Source organism: Anser brachyrhynchus (genome assembly GCF_964034855.1).
Source record: "Anser brachyrhynchus genome assembly, chromosome: 1".
NCBI lineage: Eukaryota > Metazoa > Chordata > Aves > Anseriformes > Anatidae > Anser > Anser brachyrhynchus.
Genome location: NC_137694.1, coordinates 30,502,859 through 30,520,019, shown reverse-complemented (window position 1 = coordinate 30,520,019; position 17,161 = coordinate 30,502,859). Strand labels below are relative to the sequence as shown.

Here is a 17,161-nt window from a genome sequence, read left to right as displayed (position 1 = left end):
GTATTTAACAACAGAGTTGGTAGGTCATTATGTATTCCTTTGCTAGTGTCACATGTTGCCCCTGTGGGCCAAAATGGCTTTTATTTGGTGTACTAATAATTTGGTATGCCAAGAATCTTCTGAAAAGCAGAATGACTTATATGGGTGGTACACAGAGTTTAGTGATGACTAAACACACTATATATATATATATATATATTTAAATAGATAGCAACAAGACAAGTCTCCTCTGAGCATTCCATATGAGATCACCAACCCAACTTTAGCACCCTTGATACTATTACTCCTTTGTTGCAATCAGCTTATAATGTAGTGGGATCCTGCATAGTTTGTATGAGATTCTGGTAAAAAAAAGTGATAGGCTGACCGTATGATGATAAATATGTTATAGGACACTGGTGTGAAAAAGGATGATGAAGATGCAAAAATTTGAAGAGTCCCATTTTTTTTTTTTTCTTTTTTCCTCCTTTCTATCATTTTTTTCCTGGGTTATTGTTACCTATTATCTTTGAAAAAAAAAATATGGAGGACAGAGATGGGTAAACATCCTTGATCTATTATCCGAATGAAGATGCTTTCCTTCTGTTCTGTTTAAAAGCCTAGCTTGTAATTTTTTTGTGCAGGTATACTGCAAACATCATTGTGACTTTTTTTTTCCTTTTTTCTTTTTCCCACCAAAAATACATTAAAAAGCAAATACCCAACATTATTTTCCAGATTTCTACAGTAAAAAAAAAAAAAAAAAAAGTGTTTTAGGAGATCAATATGTTTGGCTTAATTTCTCAGCACCTGACACATTTCTCATACAAAATATTCAATCAATAATCATTCGTCATGAATTTGGTGCTCTTTCTGTATAGTTGTTTTTTATTATTATTTCAATACAGAAAAAGGTCTTTCTGTGTTTCATGGCAGAGGATTTTATTCTGTTTCTAATACATTTACGTATGATGAAAGCTAGCTAAAAGAAAAGCAAATCCTTAGTCATTCTGATGCCACAGCAGCACCAGCAGTGAAAATGAACAGGCTACAGCTGGATTGCTGCAGTGGAAAGTAGTTGAATAGAACTAGACTGGACACTTTATGGAGGCTGGAGATTTCATATATCCATCCATAAAAGTATCACAGTACAAAATGCACCTAGAGAGATGTAAAATAATAATAATAATAATAATAAAAAGTATCTGTTCATGCTCTTACAGATCCATTGGTCAATATGGTTTCTTTACCCCTTTCAGTGTACGAAAACACAGTAATTCTTAGTACAGCCATACTCAGCAATCCATCACATTCATGAAGAGTGTGACAGTTAGTAATTCAACAGCAGCAAAGCAATTTTTCCTATAAGAATCAATGTAATATGGGGGGTAAGAGGGTAATTTTTTTTTTTTTTTAGAGAGAAATCTGAGAAATACACCCAATCTAAATGCACAAGTGGAGTTTATGTGTTTTAAAGGCGGGGGGGGGGGGGGGGGGGGGAAGGTAGGAACACTGTCATTAGGACTGTCAAACACAGGAGATATAAGCCTTTTGGCATCTGGCTTTTTGAGAAGAGACCACTGTTAAAAGGATCTCAGCTGCTTTGTCTGTAGAAGTCCATGTAAATTTTGTAGCTTAGGCATTTTTGTGGCCTCTCTCTGTGTTGTCATTATCTTCCTCAGACAAATCAAGGTCAATCAAATCAACTAGGGGTAAAGGAAATAAAAATGGGGTGGGGATGTTGATCAGGATTTATATATTAATAATGGAACTCAAACATTAAATTGTAAGGGAATGACTATATCAGCTCAACTTTCGTAGGTCCATGGTGGTGATGGGGGAAGAGGGGGGAGGGGAAGGAGGGGAGCAGATGGAATTCACCCCAGAATATTGAAGGAATTAATAGATGTTGTAGCTGGACCTCTCTCAACAATTTACCAAAGGTCATGGGAATCTGGAAAGGTTGCTGCTGACTGGAAACTTGCCAATGTTATACCCACCTACAAAAAGGGCATTGGAGAATGCCCCCAGTAATATGCTCAGCTTCTGTTTAGCCCTGAAGTGATCAGGCAGTTGGACTAGATGATCTTTAATGATCCTTTCTAACTGAACTACTCTACTATGATGTCTAGAAAAGCAACAAATTTCTAAACTGAATTATGTTGTGATCTGAAACTGGTAAAGACAACTGACTGAATTTAACTCTAGAATATTTGTTGGCAAGAAGTGGCAGAATTTATAGCAAATGCTAAAGAAAGTAACAGCATTTTTTTTTTTCCCAGCTCTGGAGTAATAGACTTGTGTGCCAGGAGAACTGCATGCAAAATGTGAAGTGTATCAAATGTTTCTTATTAAACAAATTGTAGTGTACGGAGGATGTCCTTCAAACATTTTCAGAGGCAGGATTCATGAAACATCCCTTGGCATCCCTTTATAACAAAGCCTATTTCCAAAATGAGAAGAAGGGAACATCCAATATGAAGAATGATCCAGAATGGTCCAATTAAAGAGCTGAAAAAATGAAATAAAAGCAGGGTGTTCAACTGTATATACCTGTTGACATTTACATGACAATACTTGACATTTATTGTGGCCTACCTCACTTGCTCCCAAAGACCCACTCTTATATCCATGCAGAAGAAACAGAAGGAATAGGAGGCATTTTCCTACAGCAGTTGGCATGGCCTGCTATTTTTATTTGTTGTCCAGTGCTATAATCCTTGAGAGTGGTTCTGACCCTGACAGTTAGTATTTGCTGCTAACAACATTATCCTAGTTTACATCAGAATGACTCTATAAGCACAGATAGGGAAAGTGTTTCCAGGAACAATAAATTCACAGAATTCACAATGAAGAAAATATCATAATTACAATACTTTTGATGTATATAGAAAATAGAATCTTTATAATGGCTCCAGTGTTTCCTTTTTTCTTGGTCAATTCTACCAGTGAGAAGCACTAGGATTACTACTGTTATATTCCCAAACCAAGATTTACCTGAGGTTTTCTAGGGGAGTAGGAACATAGCTACCTGCTATCTGGGTGATATTTTCCTTCTGCTTAGCTTGTTTATCTAATCCTGAGTACAAAGTGTTTTGAGAAAAGAAAGTCCTATGTACATTGGCTAATATAAATTTATTTACTCTGAGACATACCTCTGGATGTAGTATTTTAATTTTGTAACTGAAAACCGAACACAGCCGATATGTACAAATAATGGTGCCAGTGACTTCACCATTTCACCACTAATTGCAGACAGCTAGATCAACTCCTTTTTCAGAAAAGCCACAACTGGTGAAAGTTTACATAAAAATGAACTCATCTGGACCCAGACATTTTCTGTCCTTTCTCCAACCCCTAGGGTATAAGCTTCCAGGCTGCTGGCAAGAAAGTGTATACAAAAATTTTCTTAGGAACACATTAGGTCAGAGAACGTATGGGACAAAGAGAACAAGAGAAATCTGAGCACTTTGCAGATGCTGATTCACAGTCATACAGATACATCCATATGCATATTCAGAAGGTTCATGCAGGTCAGAGCAGGGGTGCACTGTGTGCATAATTTTTCTGTGCAAGGAAGAGTTGTAAGAACCAGACACAGAGTGTAGACTCTCTGACTAGGTGAGTCATAAGCCTCTCACAGAGCCACGGTCCACAAACAGCACTGGTTAGCCATTATTCCAGATGAGACTACCATTTCACGTGCCTGATGTAAGGACAACTTCATCAAGAAATTCATTCAGTTTGCCAGGAGATGTATGTAGAGCTCCAGCTGTCCAGACAGCAGTTGCTCTCAAGTCTGCTTAGAGGTCCCTATTACATAGTGTTCATATACAAGATTTTTTTTAGTCTCGGAGAAGGGACAGAGATAATACTTCTTTGACTCTTCTGCGTGTCTCCAATTTTTTTTTGAATGCTGTTTTAATTGTGTTTAATTTTGCCTCTTTACACAGTGTCTAGCCAGGAAGATAAAACAGTTCTTTGTTATGCAGAAATAAGGAATCTCTTATGCCTGCCTTATCTTTAAGCTGATCACACTTGTTCTGAAAAAGGAACATAAGGTCTGAGGATTTAGGGTTTGGTGATGACATTTATCTAAACAGCCATACCTGCCTGAGAGTAATCCACAATCAGTATGTGAACTTCCTTATAACCTCAAAACTGAAGTGGAAAGTGAACAGTCTTCTTCTTTTTTTTTTTTTTTTTAAATGTTTAAATCCTTCTTTTATATTCATTCTGATATCACTGATTTAAGTCAATAACAGTATCCAGTACAGCACAGAGAAAATACTTCCCACCTGAAGTTTAGTCATAGAATCATAGAATCATTTCAGTTGGAAAAGACCTTCAAGTTCATCAAGTCCAACCATCAACCTAGCACTACCAAGTCTACCACAAAACCATGTCCCTAAGTGTCACATTCACGCATTTCTTAAATACCAGCAGGGATGGGGACTCCACCACTTCCTTGGAGGGCCTGTTCCAGTGCCTAATCACCCTTTCCATGAAGTTGTTTCTGATATCCAATTTAAACCTCCCCTGGTGCAATTTGAGGCCTTTTCCTGTCATCCTATACTTGTCGCCTGAGAAAAGAGACGGATAGCCTCCTTGCTGCAACCTCCTTTTAGAAAGTTGTAGAGAGTGATAAGGTCTCCTCCCAGCCTCCTCTACTCCAGAGTAAATAAACCCAGTTCCCTCAGCCAGCTTCTGACATTCCTTTTTTCTTTTTTCCTTTGTTTGTTTGTGTCTAGAGAACCCATCTTTCTGTGCCTCTGAATTTATCTATTTCTATTTAGAAAAGATTAAAATATTTAAGCATTTTGTGAAAACACTTGAATGCAGAACTGTAGAGAGGGAGTATTTATCTGACTAGGTGAAATGAATATTTTAGATGTTTTCTTATCTATTATTTCCTTCTTTTTCCAAAATCAAGTTTTGATTGAAATCAGAAGTAATTCTGCAAAAGAAAGCAAGTGCCAAAGTACATGTCAGTCATTTCATAAATGAAAACAAAACCAAAACCCATAAGTTTTATACATTTATGTGAAGTAGCTGAAGATATATGTTGTAATTCATAAAATAATATTTCATTAAAAATCATTAAATGATCTCAGGCTCTATAATAATAAATAAATTTAGGATGGCAATTTTTTTTAACAGTTTCTAGAGTTCCAAATAGTTGTCCAAAATGCTTTGGATTGAGACATTATCTAGGTTATAGTAAGAACAGGATTTTTCTGAACTTCACAGGAAAAAAAAAAAAAAAGGCTTAAAAGGCTTCCAACTCCCAGATATTATCTCCCTTAAATAAATAAATAAATAAATAAAAATTAAAATTGCATGCAGAGAGATGTGGTAGGCATTGTTGAAGTAAACACAGGACTTCTAAGAGAAGAGAGGGTAAAAAATTAATTTTACTACCAGAAAAATGTAGCAAAGGCAAAACCAGGTGTTCCTCAGTTTAGAAGATTCTGACCTTGAGTATTGTTAAGCTGCTCTCCAATGAGAGGCCTCGGGTACTCTTAAGTAGTTGATAGTTTATCTTGCCTACCCACAAGCTGAAGAAATGACAGAAGAGCAAACAAACTGAAGAACAAATGTTCTGTAATGATTACATCTAAATTTTCATTTACAAATATCTGATTAAATAAATATGAAAATAGAAATTTTTATTTTAATGAGTTTGGTTGGAAATGACCATAAAAAGTAGTAGAAGGTATTAAATGGCATCACTGAACATTATAAATGAATGAAGAGTATCTCTGTCACATGAAGTTGCATTTGAGAACTTGACAAGGACACTGAAAATCAGCATTTCTGATCTTACCAAAAGTTTCATTAGAGTTTAGAATCAATACATCCAGTAAAAATGTAAGACAGCGATTAAGCTCATTGTAACGTATCTGAAATACATCAGGTGAACCTCATGCTAAAAGTATCTATTTTTCCCTCTTGTCTATTAAGGGAGCCTCTGGAGATTTACTTAGCCTGATGCATCTGTACTGTAGATGTTAAAGCAGGTAAGATGAATGTTACCCTTACCATATAATTGCATCCAAGGCATGGCATGGAACCCCAGAGAACAAGTGGTTTGATTTAATCATATGTCAGAAAAAAGAAAGTCACCTTCTAAACTATAAACAGCACTTCCCAGAAACATCTACATGTTCTTTCAAGTAGTCTTATTCAAATATTGGCCTGGTCTGACCCTTGACAGTTTTTAAAAACTGACAGATTTGTTGTAACTTAGAAGAAGCTTCCCGTTTCCCCTATCCTCACAGTTAGACTTGTATGGAGAAAAAAATTCTACAGCTGAAGATTTGTAAAAGTTCTCATCCATAAGATTCACTGTATCAGTTTCTAAAAATTTCCCCCAAATAGTTATGATTTTCTGTCCTCTTACTTAAAATAACTATTCTCAGAACTGTCTTTTAGAACCACAGTAAAATACTGGATTTTTTTTTTCCTGAAAACAGAGATGCTGAATAAAATTTCAGCTAGTGTAATACTCGATGGCACATTTTCAGCATGTTCAGTGAAGTTTTATAACTGTAAGTCCTTATGCGGTAAGATAATACAAACTCACTAGGTACTTATTTAGATTATTCGCTTCTTGTTTATGAGAGTATTAAAAATTCAGCATGCCAGTGGGACTTTTGAAGTATCATTGGTATTATTATTATATTTATAACAACTTGAGACTTCTCGGATTTTCTTTAAAAGTTGTAGAGAATCCTGTCAATATGGAATCTTCAGATATATCTTCTGTCAAATTTCAGGCCAAGCTATTTCTTAAACCAGGATGAAAAAGCCGTGTTGTTTCAAAACAAACCTTCAAATATCCAGATGAAATTTGGGGCAGAAATGAGGCAATCTTAGGCAGCAAGGCAATTATATGCAAACTGTGTTTTTGCAGTATTATTACACTGCTTATAGAGACCATGAAAACTAATATTCTGTAGCTATTATTTTTCTGTTTTAGTTACAGTTTCTAACTCTTTCTTACTGCAAAAAATCATAGGTGAGAACCACTAATGAGACAGCACAGAAAAGGCTTTAAACCTGTTTAGTTTCCATCTCCCTGTGGCCTCTGTTTTATTAACAGAATAGGCCAGTGTTTCACTCCCTGAGTAAAAGCAAGTAAATCCATTAGCCACACTCTCTGAAAATAAAATAAATAAATAAATAAATAAATAAATAAATAAAGTCACATGAGGTGTAGTTAATACCCTCTTAAAAATCTATATAGCCTTATTATCAGAGGTATATGAGATATGTTATCAGATCCCAAAACAAATTAACACAATGGGATAAAGGAATATCCCTAGATGATTTCACAGCAGCTGTTTTCTGGTACTTCTGAGGCCAAATATATATATATATATATATATATATATTATCACTAATTTCAACTCTGGTTTGTATTGGTTCAGGTTAACTCCTGAAATAAGTGAAAAGTCAAAGACTCCAAGAATAATCTGATTTTTTTCCTAATTTATTATTAATCCCCTGTGTAGTCAGATGACCTGACTTTTGGACATTATGTCCAAAAGAAAACTCTTAACAATTTATCATGTCCCTTTCCATATAGACTAACAAATACTTCTATGTTTTATAAGGAACTATTGATTGTTTTTTCTGCTGTTCCTGTGAAATGCTACACCAACACTCTCTAAATAACCCATGCTAAATAAAGGTGTTGAGGAAAATGTGATGTGTAATAAAAGATACTCCAAATAGTTGGAAATTAGCAAAATTAATGAGTTTTTCTGGAATCCACTGATGAACTGTGCACACTTTTTAGATTTTTACTGAGTGGTAAATTTTTATACTGAGTCTAAATTATTCTTAAATTATCAGTGTCTTTTTATCTGTACACACTGCCTATGTACACACTTTAACTCGTCATTATTCCACAGCTGGTTACCTAGTTGTTGTCCAATGCCATAGTGACTGCTGTGAATGTTTTGGTTCACGTCTGTATTCTTGTTCATTGGCAAAAGAAACTAAATATTCATATTTTGCTCATTCTTCACATTTTAGATGGTTGCAGCTGCAATTTCTGTAGAGTGGCTTTGTCAATTTTCAGACAGCTATAAGAATTTGACTGGATAAATAAATTTCAGCAGGAGTTAGTCTCTGATCAGGGAATATGTTATGAAAATACCTGAAAATCTCCTTCTTCTGAAGAAGAAATCAAATGCAACCTTCAAAGCTGGGGGGATAAAACATCCAGGATCAGGAAAACAACAGGCAGAAGATGGAATTTATGAAAACTTAATGAGTATATTTATTTCAAATGATAATGAATACACAAAATAAAGTCAGGGCTGATAACTGATCTAACAGCCTTAGAACAGTGCTTCCTAAATACAAACATTTTATACATTTTAAAAAAGTTTCAGAAAAATGCAAAAGAAATACTTTAAAGCAGCTATATAGCTCACAGCCAGGATACATACATAAATGTCTATTTGTGTTTAACTTTAATGGGTTTACACAGTGGGGAGCATTGATTAAGTTTATACAAGTTAACTCAGTTTGCATCTTGTGGTACAAACTCCAGGTTATAGACAGCTGTTATCATTTTTATGTGGTTGTGTTCAGTATACAGGGAAATCTACAAGTGCCATATTTACAGAGAGGTTAACTGTGTTATAAGCTTCATATCATTAAACTGGTGTAACAGAAAGTCTAAAACACAGGGCAGAATGCTTACATGATGATGTAAAGATGTGCAAGCACCTGTACTGCTGGATGCTTACCTTAAAGCATTCAGCTTTGGATTGCTTAAATCCAAACTCAAAAACATTAATTGAACCAACAGAAGGGGTGTTAACACTTATAACTTTTAACTGATACTTTAGCATATAGAAAAATTATTAATAGCGCTCTTTGCACTCCAAAGGGAAGTACACAGCTCACATATGATTCATTTAGACTGTCTTCTGACAAATTAGTCAAAAGACTATTTATTATGCCTTACTAGTAGGGTTTAGAATATTTGCAAATATTTGAACATTGGTCTATTTAGTGTACAGTGATAATCAATTCATGTACTAATAGGATATTACTTGAATTATCTGGGATTCTGGTATTTTCCCTTTGTTATCCAGACTTTTGTTTAAATCATACCATGTGTACAATTTCCATAGCCAGGGCTCACTCATTTGTTTAGTCTGTCACAAACGCTGTTCCAGATTCTGAATTGGCTCCAGTAAAATGATTCAGATCATTTCTACACCCGGTATACCTTTAATCTTCCAAGCTAGGATTAAGATAGAGGTAAACCTTATGAACTAGCCCTTAACACTTTTTGCAGGCACTGCGATAGCAAGGACAGCATAATGTTTCTGGAAGATGTTACAGATGGACATTTTGCTCACCTTTTTTTGTGATCTGTAGGCAAGTTAGATTTTGAATTCTAGTAGGTAATTCACAAGGGGTCCATTTGTCTGTCAGAAGAAGTGATATGTTTCTCTAATTCTGGTGGTACAACATGTTGTTGCAGTTCATTTGTTTAAATTCTGATTTTGATCTTTGTAAATACTGTTACATTTCTCTAGTATAACTCAAATTTTCAAAATTGCTATTTGGTTACTAATAAAAATATAGTTAAAAGGCTAGGAAAACAATTTCTGTAATTTCGCTATAAATTTGGATCACATTGCATTTGTTATTCAATTATCTGAGGGATCTCTAAAGGTCTTACAGGGAAAATTATATTTATGGTTTCACAGGGTCTGTTGCTGAGTACTAAGTATAATAGCAATGTATTTGCAGTAACAGATATGCAAGTGAAAACATTGTGAAAGCTTTTTTTTTTTTTTTTTTTTTTCCCTTTAATATCTCAATGTTATTAAGCTACTCTGCATTGTGATCCCTCATGGTACCACTGTAAACAGAGACGAGGACAATATTGATTAGGCTGAGTATACGGGAAGGAATACAAAGAGGAAATATACCCATTGAATTTTCTACAACTTTTTGAGAAAGTAGATGGCTTTCATAACCATCAATGAAACCATTTTATTTCTAGACATTCTGTGCCTTTGCAGAACTGGATTTTGCAATTGATTGAACCATCCTTTTAAAGATACAACTTTCATGTTTAGACAAACAGTTGGCATATTGCAACTCAATAAAGCCTACAATCTTGATTGTCAGTCTTATGTAACCATGGAAGCAAGTGAGGAAAATTCACCAGAGCAAAACATTTGATAGGAAAGGGAGATGAATTCTGTGTTTTAAATTAATTGGTAAAAGCAATTTTAAGAAAATGAGAAACAGAACAAAAAAAACAAACAATCAAACAAAAAAAACTGAGCAAGCTGGCTTAAAGAATATTTTTACTCTATATTTAATTCAATTATACCATAATCACCTGATATTCCTGCCCCTAGCAGAGATAGGAATATTCAACCCATTAGTATTTCTACTGGAGTTTTCTCCTGAAATGATTGTATTGAAGTCAACTAGGAGTTGCCTAGAAGCCAGATGAGAGTCATGAAACATCCAATTGGAATGGCAAGATCTAGGCAGCACAAGTCTTTGTCCTGACATCTAATTTGGCTGAGGTGTAATAACAAATCCATAACCTTTTTCAAGGATGAAAAAATTGCTTTTACAGTAAATGACTTTCCTTTATTTATTAAATCCCACCTTCTTAAATATTTTTCAGTTGATTTTTTCCAGTAAGTACTGCGGGGAGTGCTTATGCAATGTCACAAACTTGGGTTGGATTAAATTGATTTTTTTACTATTATTAAATATCAGATAGATGTCTATAATGCTCTGCTTTGAGTTAGCATGCCACTGAACAAGTCACTGAGCAAACACAGAGGTAGACAGTCCTTCTCATTTAGGTAAACAAGAAGCCTCTAAATAAAATGAAGATTGTGAGGAGTGTTATATACAATGAAATATAAACAGATGTTTCATTTCCTTGTGATTATTTTCTTTTTTTAGACATATAAACATAACTGGGGAAGGTACAAAAATGGGTATGCCCGTAGAGGTAGTGGAGTCTCCCTCCTTGGAGATCTTCAAAAACAACCTGGATATGGTCCTGAGCAACCTGCTGTGGATGTCCCTGCTTGAGCAGGGGGGTTCGACCAGATGACCTCTGAAAGTTTTTCCAACATTAATCATTCTGTGATTCTGTGAACCTTGGGATTTCTCTTCTGTAGTCATATTCTAGTTTCTGAATTTGCCTTCCAGCCTAGCCATTAAAATATGTGATAAAGATGTGACAGAATACTGGGGTATTTTAAAGCATTAAGAAGAGAAAGTGTTTATTTTCTGTGTTAATTTGGGCAATGAATGTTAGTTGAAAAAAAGAAAAATGAACATTCAGCACTTGTAGGAGAAATAGAAAGATGCTTGTTACGGCTGGACAAGTGTAGAAAAGAAAAGGAAGTCTGGTGAAGATCTAATAGCAAGAGTATTTTATATGTGCATAGAAAATTCATAGAGAGTCCAATATTTGGGGACCTAATAAGTGTAATGACTGAGGGATAATGAACAATTAATTTATGGGAACTAAAACATTACCATATATGTCTTAACTTGACTTATACAGTTAATGTTTCCATAGCCACATACAGAACACACACTTTTGTTTATCCACACTCTAAAGTCTTATTTATGCATACAGTGAGACTATGGATTAGAAAAATGGCCAGTACAGAAAAGCTCCCTTCCCTTCCCTTCCTTCCCTTCCCTTCCCTTCCCTTCCCTTCCCTTCCCTTCCCTTCCCTTCCCTTCCCTTCCCTTCCCTTCCCTTCCCTTCCCTTCCCTTCCCTTCCCTTCCCTTCCCTTCCCTTCCCTTCCCTTCCCTTCCCTTCCCTTCCCTCCCCTTCCCTTCCCTCCCCTTCCCTTCCCTTCCCTTCCCTTCCCTTCCCTTCCCTTCCCTTCCCTTCCCTTCCCTTCCCTTCCCTTCCCTTCCCTTCCCTTCCCTTCCCTTCCCTTCCCTTCCCTTCCCTTCCCTTCCCTTCCCTTCCCTTCCCTTCCCTTCCCTTCCCTTCCCTTCCCTTCCCTTCCCTTCCCTTCCCTTCCCTTCCCTTCCCTTCCCTTCCCTTCCCTTCCCTTCCCTTCCCTTCCCTTCCCTTCCCTTCCCTTCCCTTCCCTTCCCTTCCCTTCCCTTTTTTTTTTTTAAGGAAACGTTAGGTTGTTTTCGTTGTTTTCATATTCCAAGCAATTTTTATGCACATTTCTGTATTACTTTGCTCATGCAATGCACATGGAAATTTTCAAAGTAGCTGCTTTCTGTAATTGCTGACTTTAGCTCCAGCATGGAAAGCACTAAAATCCGGGCCTACCTAGCATTACCAAGATACCAAGTATCTGTATTCAAAAATTGAATCAAACAGGAAACTAAGCCATCTTTTTACTAATAACCTAGATATTCAATGACTGTAATATAAATTTCATGGTTGTAAGTATTTAATTTACATGACCTTCCAGATAAAGCATTCAGAAATGTTACATTTTCATTTTTGATAATGACAGGTCCTAGGACAGGTAGCATTAATGTTTGGAATTGCCATCTTATAAGTCTGCAATCAACTTCACAAAATAGCTACGCAAACACTAGAAATTTGAGCTCTGGTTTTCAGTGATTATAAATGTATTCTTAAATGCATTAAGTTTGCTATAGGCTTCTGAGAGTGTTCTGTGATTTACTTTTTTAAAGAAATTATTCAATAGGTTAGCAAATCTTTAGAAGAAATATTAATCTATAGAACCTGTGAAATTCAAAGATTAAGAATGTGACTTCATCTTAAAATAAATTTTGTATTCACCTATGCCTTATCTCTGTAGCCAGAAGACCTCTGTACCACAATGTACCAAGGAACATTTTCATCCAAGAAATTACATGTTTTAAGTAGTTCTGAAACTCACATAGTAGCTGGCAAACACACTTTAAATTAGACTTTTATGGCCTACACACCAAATTTATATCTGGAGGTTGTACAAAATGTTATGTAACTTCTAATTTGGTTATTGGCTTGTGTAAAATGTGTGCATCATTCTTTTTAAACAGAAGAAGACATGATCTTCAGAAGTCCATTAAAAATGGATGTAACATGATTTCATATTTATATGTATGCTTTGAAAAATAATGCATTTCTATTTTAGAAAATAATGGTATATATTTTCAGAAAGAATGTGAGAGATGTATGAATTGAAGATGTCTTTAAAAAGTCTAAATTCTCCATTTTTTCAGAATTTTATCTTTTAAAGAAATTTTGAATATCTTTTTATCTTTATATTCTGTAGTTCATAACAAACACATATGTTAATTGACAGCTTTTCATTAAAGAAGACTGCGCTAAACAGGTGTGTGTTCCAGTCAATAAATGTTGTGTAATACACCATCCCTGGACCGGTTACTGTACTTATGTTTACATTGCTGTATTCTTACTTAAAAATAAATAATTTGCAGAATCCATGTAGCTTCTGTTTCTATCAGAGTTCTACACGATGAAAGAAGTCTCAGAAACAAACAAACAAACAAACAAACAAACAAACTTACATTTGAACGAATTTGAAAGTTTCCTCTGTGGTAATTCCAGTGTATTGTGGGAGAAAATGTAAAAGTGTTTTCCAGGCAATCTGGTTCTTTCTTTACCAGGACTGTTTTTCCTGGGCCCAGATTTCTGTGTCATGTATAACAGTAACATAATAGAGACTCCACATTACAGAGCCCAGCTTTTCCTGTTGTGACTCAGAGATTTAAGATGGAGTACTCAGACTGCAGGTAGACAATGCAGTGGAACACAGGCCTGTCTCTGTATTAAGGCAGAGGATGCTCTGTGACTCTTCATCTATGCACCTCCAGCACTGACACCATTACACTAAATAAAGGTCAGAAATGTGGGAACCTGCACAACTTGTAACACCTTTCTCACACTACATTATGTCCCTCTTGGAAGAAACCTGGTATAGTGGTTTTACCTTGCTAGGCAGCTGAATTCCACCACAACTTCTCTCTCCCTCCTAAGAAGAGGAGGGGAAGAAGAAAAGGAAAAAACCTCACATGTTGTGATAAGGATGATTTAAGTAAAGAAAAAATAATTATTAAGAGAAAATTATTATTAATTAAATAATTTAACTAAAGGGAAAAGGAAGGGGGGGCAGGGGAGGGAACAAGCAAAGACTGTGTGGAAGCACAGAGAGAGAGGAAAGAAATTACTCTCTACTGCCCATCAATGAGCGATGCTTGACCACGTTCTTGAAGCAGGGCCCCAATACGCATGGCCGTTGTTTGAGAGGACAGATGTTTTCACAATGAGAGCCCACCCCTCCCCTCTCCTTCCTTTTTTCCACCTTCTATTTCTGAGTATGACATCATAGGATATGGAATATCCCTCTGGTTAGGTTAAGTCAGCTGTCATGGTGATGTTCCTTCCTCACCTCTTGTCCACCCCCAGCCTGCTGGCTCTGGAGGGGTTAGAGGGAGTCCAGATGCTGAGCCAGTATTTCTCAGCAGAACAATGGTGTAATACCAATGCTGTTCTAGCTACACGTGCAGAGAATAGCACTGTATGGGCTGCTGCAGGGAAAATTAAGTCCATGCCAGCCAGACGCGGTATAACTGGGCAGACCCGTCTTCCCTAGAAGAGTTAACAAAAAAAAATAAAAAAGTAAAAAAAATCTTCACCTATTTTGCTAGTGCAAAAATGATTCAAAAGGCACAGTAAATGCAATTGCAATTCTATATCTCTAAGCAGCAAGCACTATTGGTTAAACAGGTAGTAGTGGCCTCCTATTTTCTGAAGTCATTCAAAGTAGCCAGTGTATTCATGGCTTTATATTTACTAAAATTAAGACAAAGACAGAATTTAGAAACTCTTTCCTCAGACAGGTTCAGCTTAGATATACCGTATCTGGAACAAGGTGTTCCTTATAGCTGCTTTTCAGGAACTGTAATTTATTGGCAAAGTGTTGTGATCCATAAATTGAATTTTACAAGGATGAAATGTTTGTCTTGAGATACAACAAGGAAAGTATTTACAAACTTCTTGCTTTTAACCAGTTCTCTGGGGCTTCCTATGAATGTTTTTGACATGTACAATATTGAGCCTGCAGTGATACAGTTTTGTCAATAAATGTATAATGTTTTGGACCACACAAACTTGTTTTTTCATTCTCTATCCATCATACAAAGATAATTCTTATTTAGTAACCCTCAACTCATTATGTTCAAATCAAAATAACACAGAAAAAATATTATATTGAATTGATATATTGCCATGCTTGGGTATTTAAAGCTCAGTAACAAGTTAGAACATTCAATAACACAAAAATAAGTACTGACAAGTAAAACAAATGCTTTCCATACTGCCACCATTTCAGTACTCTAAAACGCCCACAGGAGTTTCTTTGCCCCCCATTTATTCAAGGACTCACATGTTTCTATATCTTACTGTAAATACCATGGTAAAAAAGAAACACTGAAGGTCAGAAAGAACTCAGTTCCAGGTCTAAGCCTTGCTAATGCAACCATGTAGATCTGACTGACATTTTTCAGGAACCATTATTGTCAAGGATGTCAGCATTATACAGGAAAAAAAAAAATGACAACATGCTATTTCTGTGATATGTTTCATATATTAGGCGGTGGTTTGGACAGACTTCCCCCACACACACTTTTTTTTTTTTTTGACATTATCTTGTTTTATGCAGAGCTTTTGGTTTCTGGATAGATATCCCATAATGCCAAAAATATCTTTCCAGGAGCATGACATCAGGTTTTACTTGATCTCCATTTTCTTGTCTGACATGTTGTGTCATTGCCAAGACTATAGCTATCCTACTTTATTTCCACTTTTATGGTGCTTAGACCTAACCTTGTCAGCAGAGTTCTTATCCGATTATCAAGGCTTGAGGTTTTTTTGAATGTTAGTAATTTATCTCACTGCAGACAGAGCTTCCAAACTGTGAACCTTCTTATAAATTTGAGTCTTACTGATTTAAGTTACCTCCAGTTTTCCTGAGTGTCAAACTGAGAAAATATTTAGTAAGCTTGAGAGAAAATAGACTCTTTCCTTCAGGATGTTAACCTAGTTCCCATTATTTTTATCACTAATTAAACTTGTCATATAAATATTATGATATTATAGTTTCCATAGTATAATTGCATAAAGGAACTAGGAGGCATTTTACATGATTTTCAAGAAGAAGCTGTTGTTTTCCACCAATTCTTTTGGCCAGTTCAAAAACATATTTTTATCATGCATCTTATTCCTTCTTTCCCTAATATCACATCAGCTTTTACCTTCTGTCCTCTACCTGCTACTCATCTGTTCTAACGAGCTGTTTTTTCACTTAATATACGTGTTTTTGTCAAATATGAAAGTAATGTTTAAAAATGTATTAAAAAAAATGTTTTTGGAGTACTAGGGCTAACAGTGCAAGTGTGGGAAAACACTTCATGAAAACACATGAACAGAAACATTTGACAAAGAAAATATCCTCTGTAGAAGTAGATGAGTGAAAATAATAATAATAAAAAACATACTGCAGAATATGTTGAAGAACTTGATTTAAATACATTTTACACCTCACTTTCTTTGTTAGTAAAAAAAAAAAAACAAAAAACAAAACAAAACAAAACCAAAAACCACTAATGGCAACATTTGTACTATACTACGTTTATATCACTTACAGAATGTCAAGCTCTTTTTACACTTGATTTTATTTATTTGAAGGTTGTTCTGCATGAAGGTAGGGGTGAGAAGGGCAGGAGATGGTGCATATTTTTTTCCTGGATCTCAATAAGAAAGGCCTGGAAAAAAATGGCTTAATGAAAGATCTGTTTTAATAAGATAAAGTAAAAAGAGGAAAATTCATGATAAGTACATCCCTTCAGATAGTGGAGACCCTGATTTCATGCAACACTGGATGAGTTCCAAGTGGATTTTCCAACAGCAATCCCTTTCTCACTTTAATACCACAGAGGAAATCTCCCCCATTTTGACCATTGTAGTTGTTATGTGATTTTAATCCGGATCAGGGTCACTGCATTCACCCCTTGATCCACATACAGCTTGCCTTTACCAAAGGTATTATAAATTACAGGTTATGTTAATAATGGAGTTTCTCAAACTCTAAGTACAAGACCTAATAGAGCACACATGGCTGGTTCAAGGTCACTCGCTCCTCGAATATAAGGTCT

General features: G+C 35.6%; 1 long non-coding RNA gene across 1 annotated transcript in view; it reads right to left on the bottom strand.

Moving 5' to 3' along the window:
* Positions 1-17,161, bottom strand: part of LOC308178620 — a 225,195-nt gene that overhangs the window by 39,258 nt on the left and 168,776 nt on the right. The window lies entirely within an intron of this gene.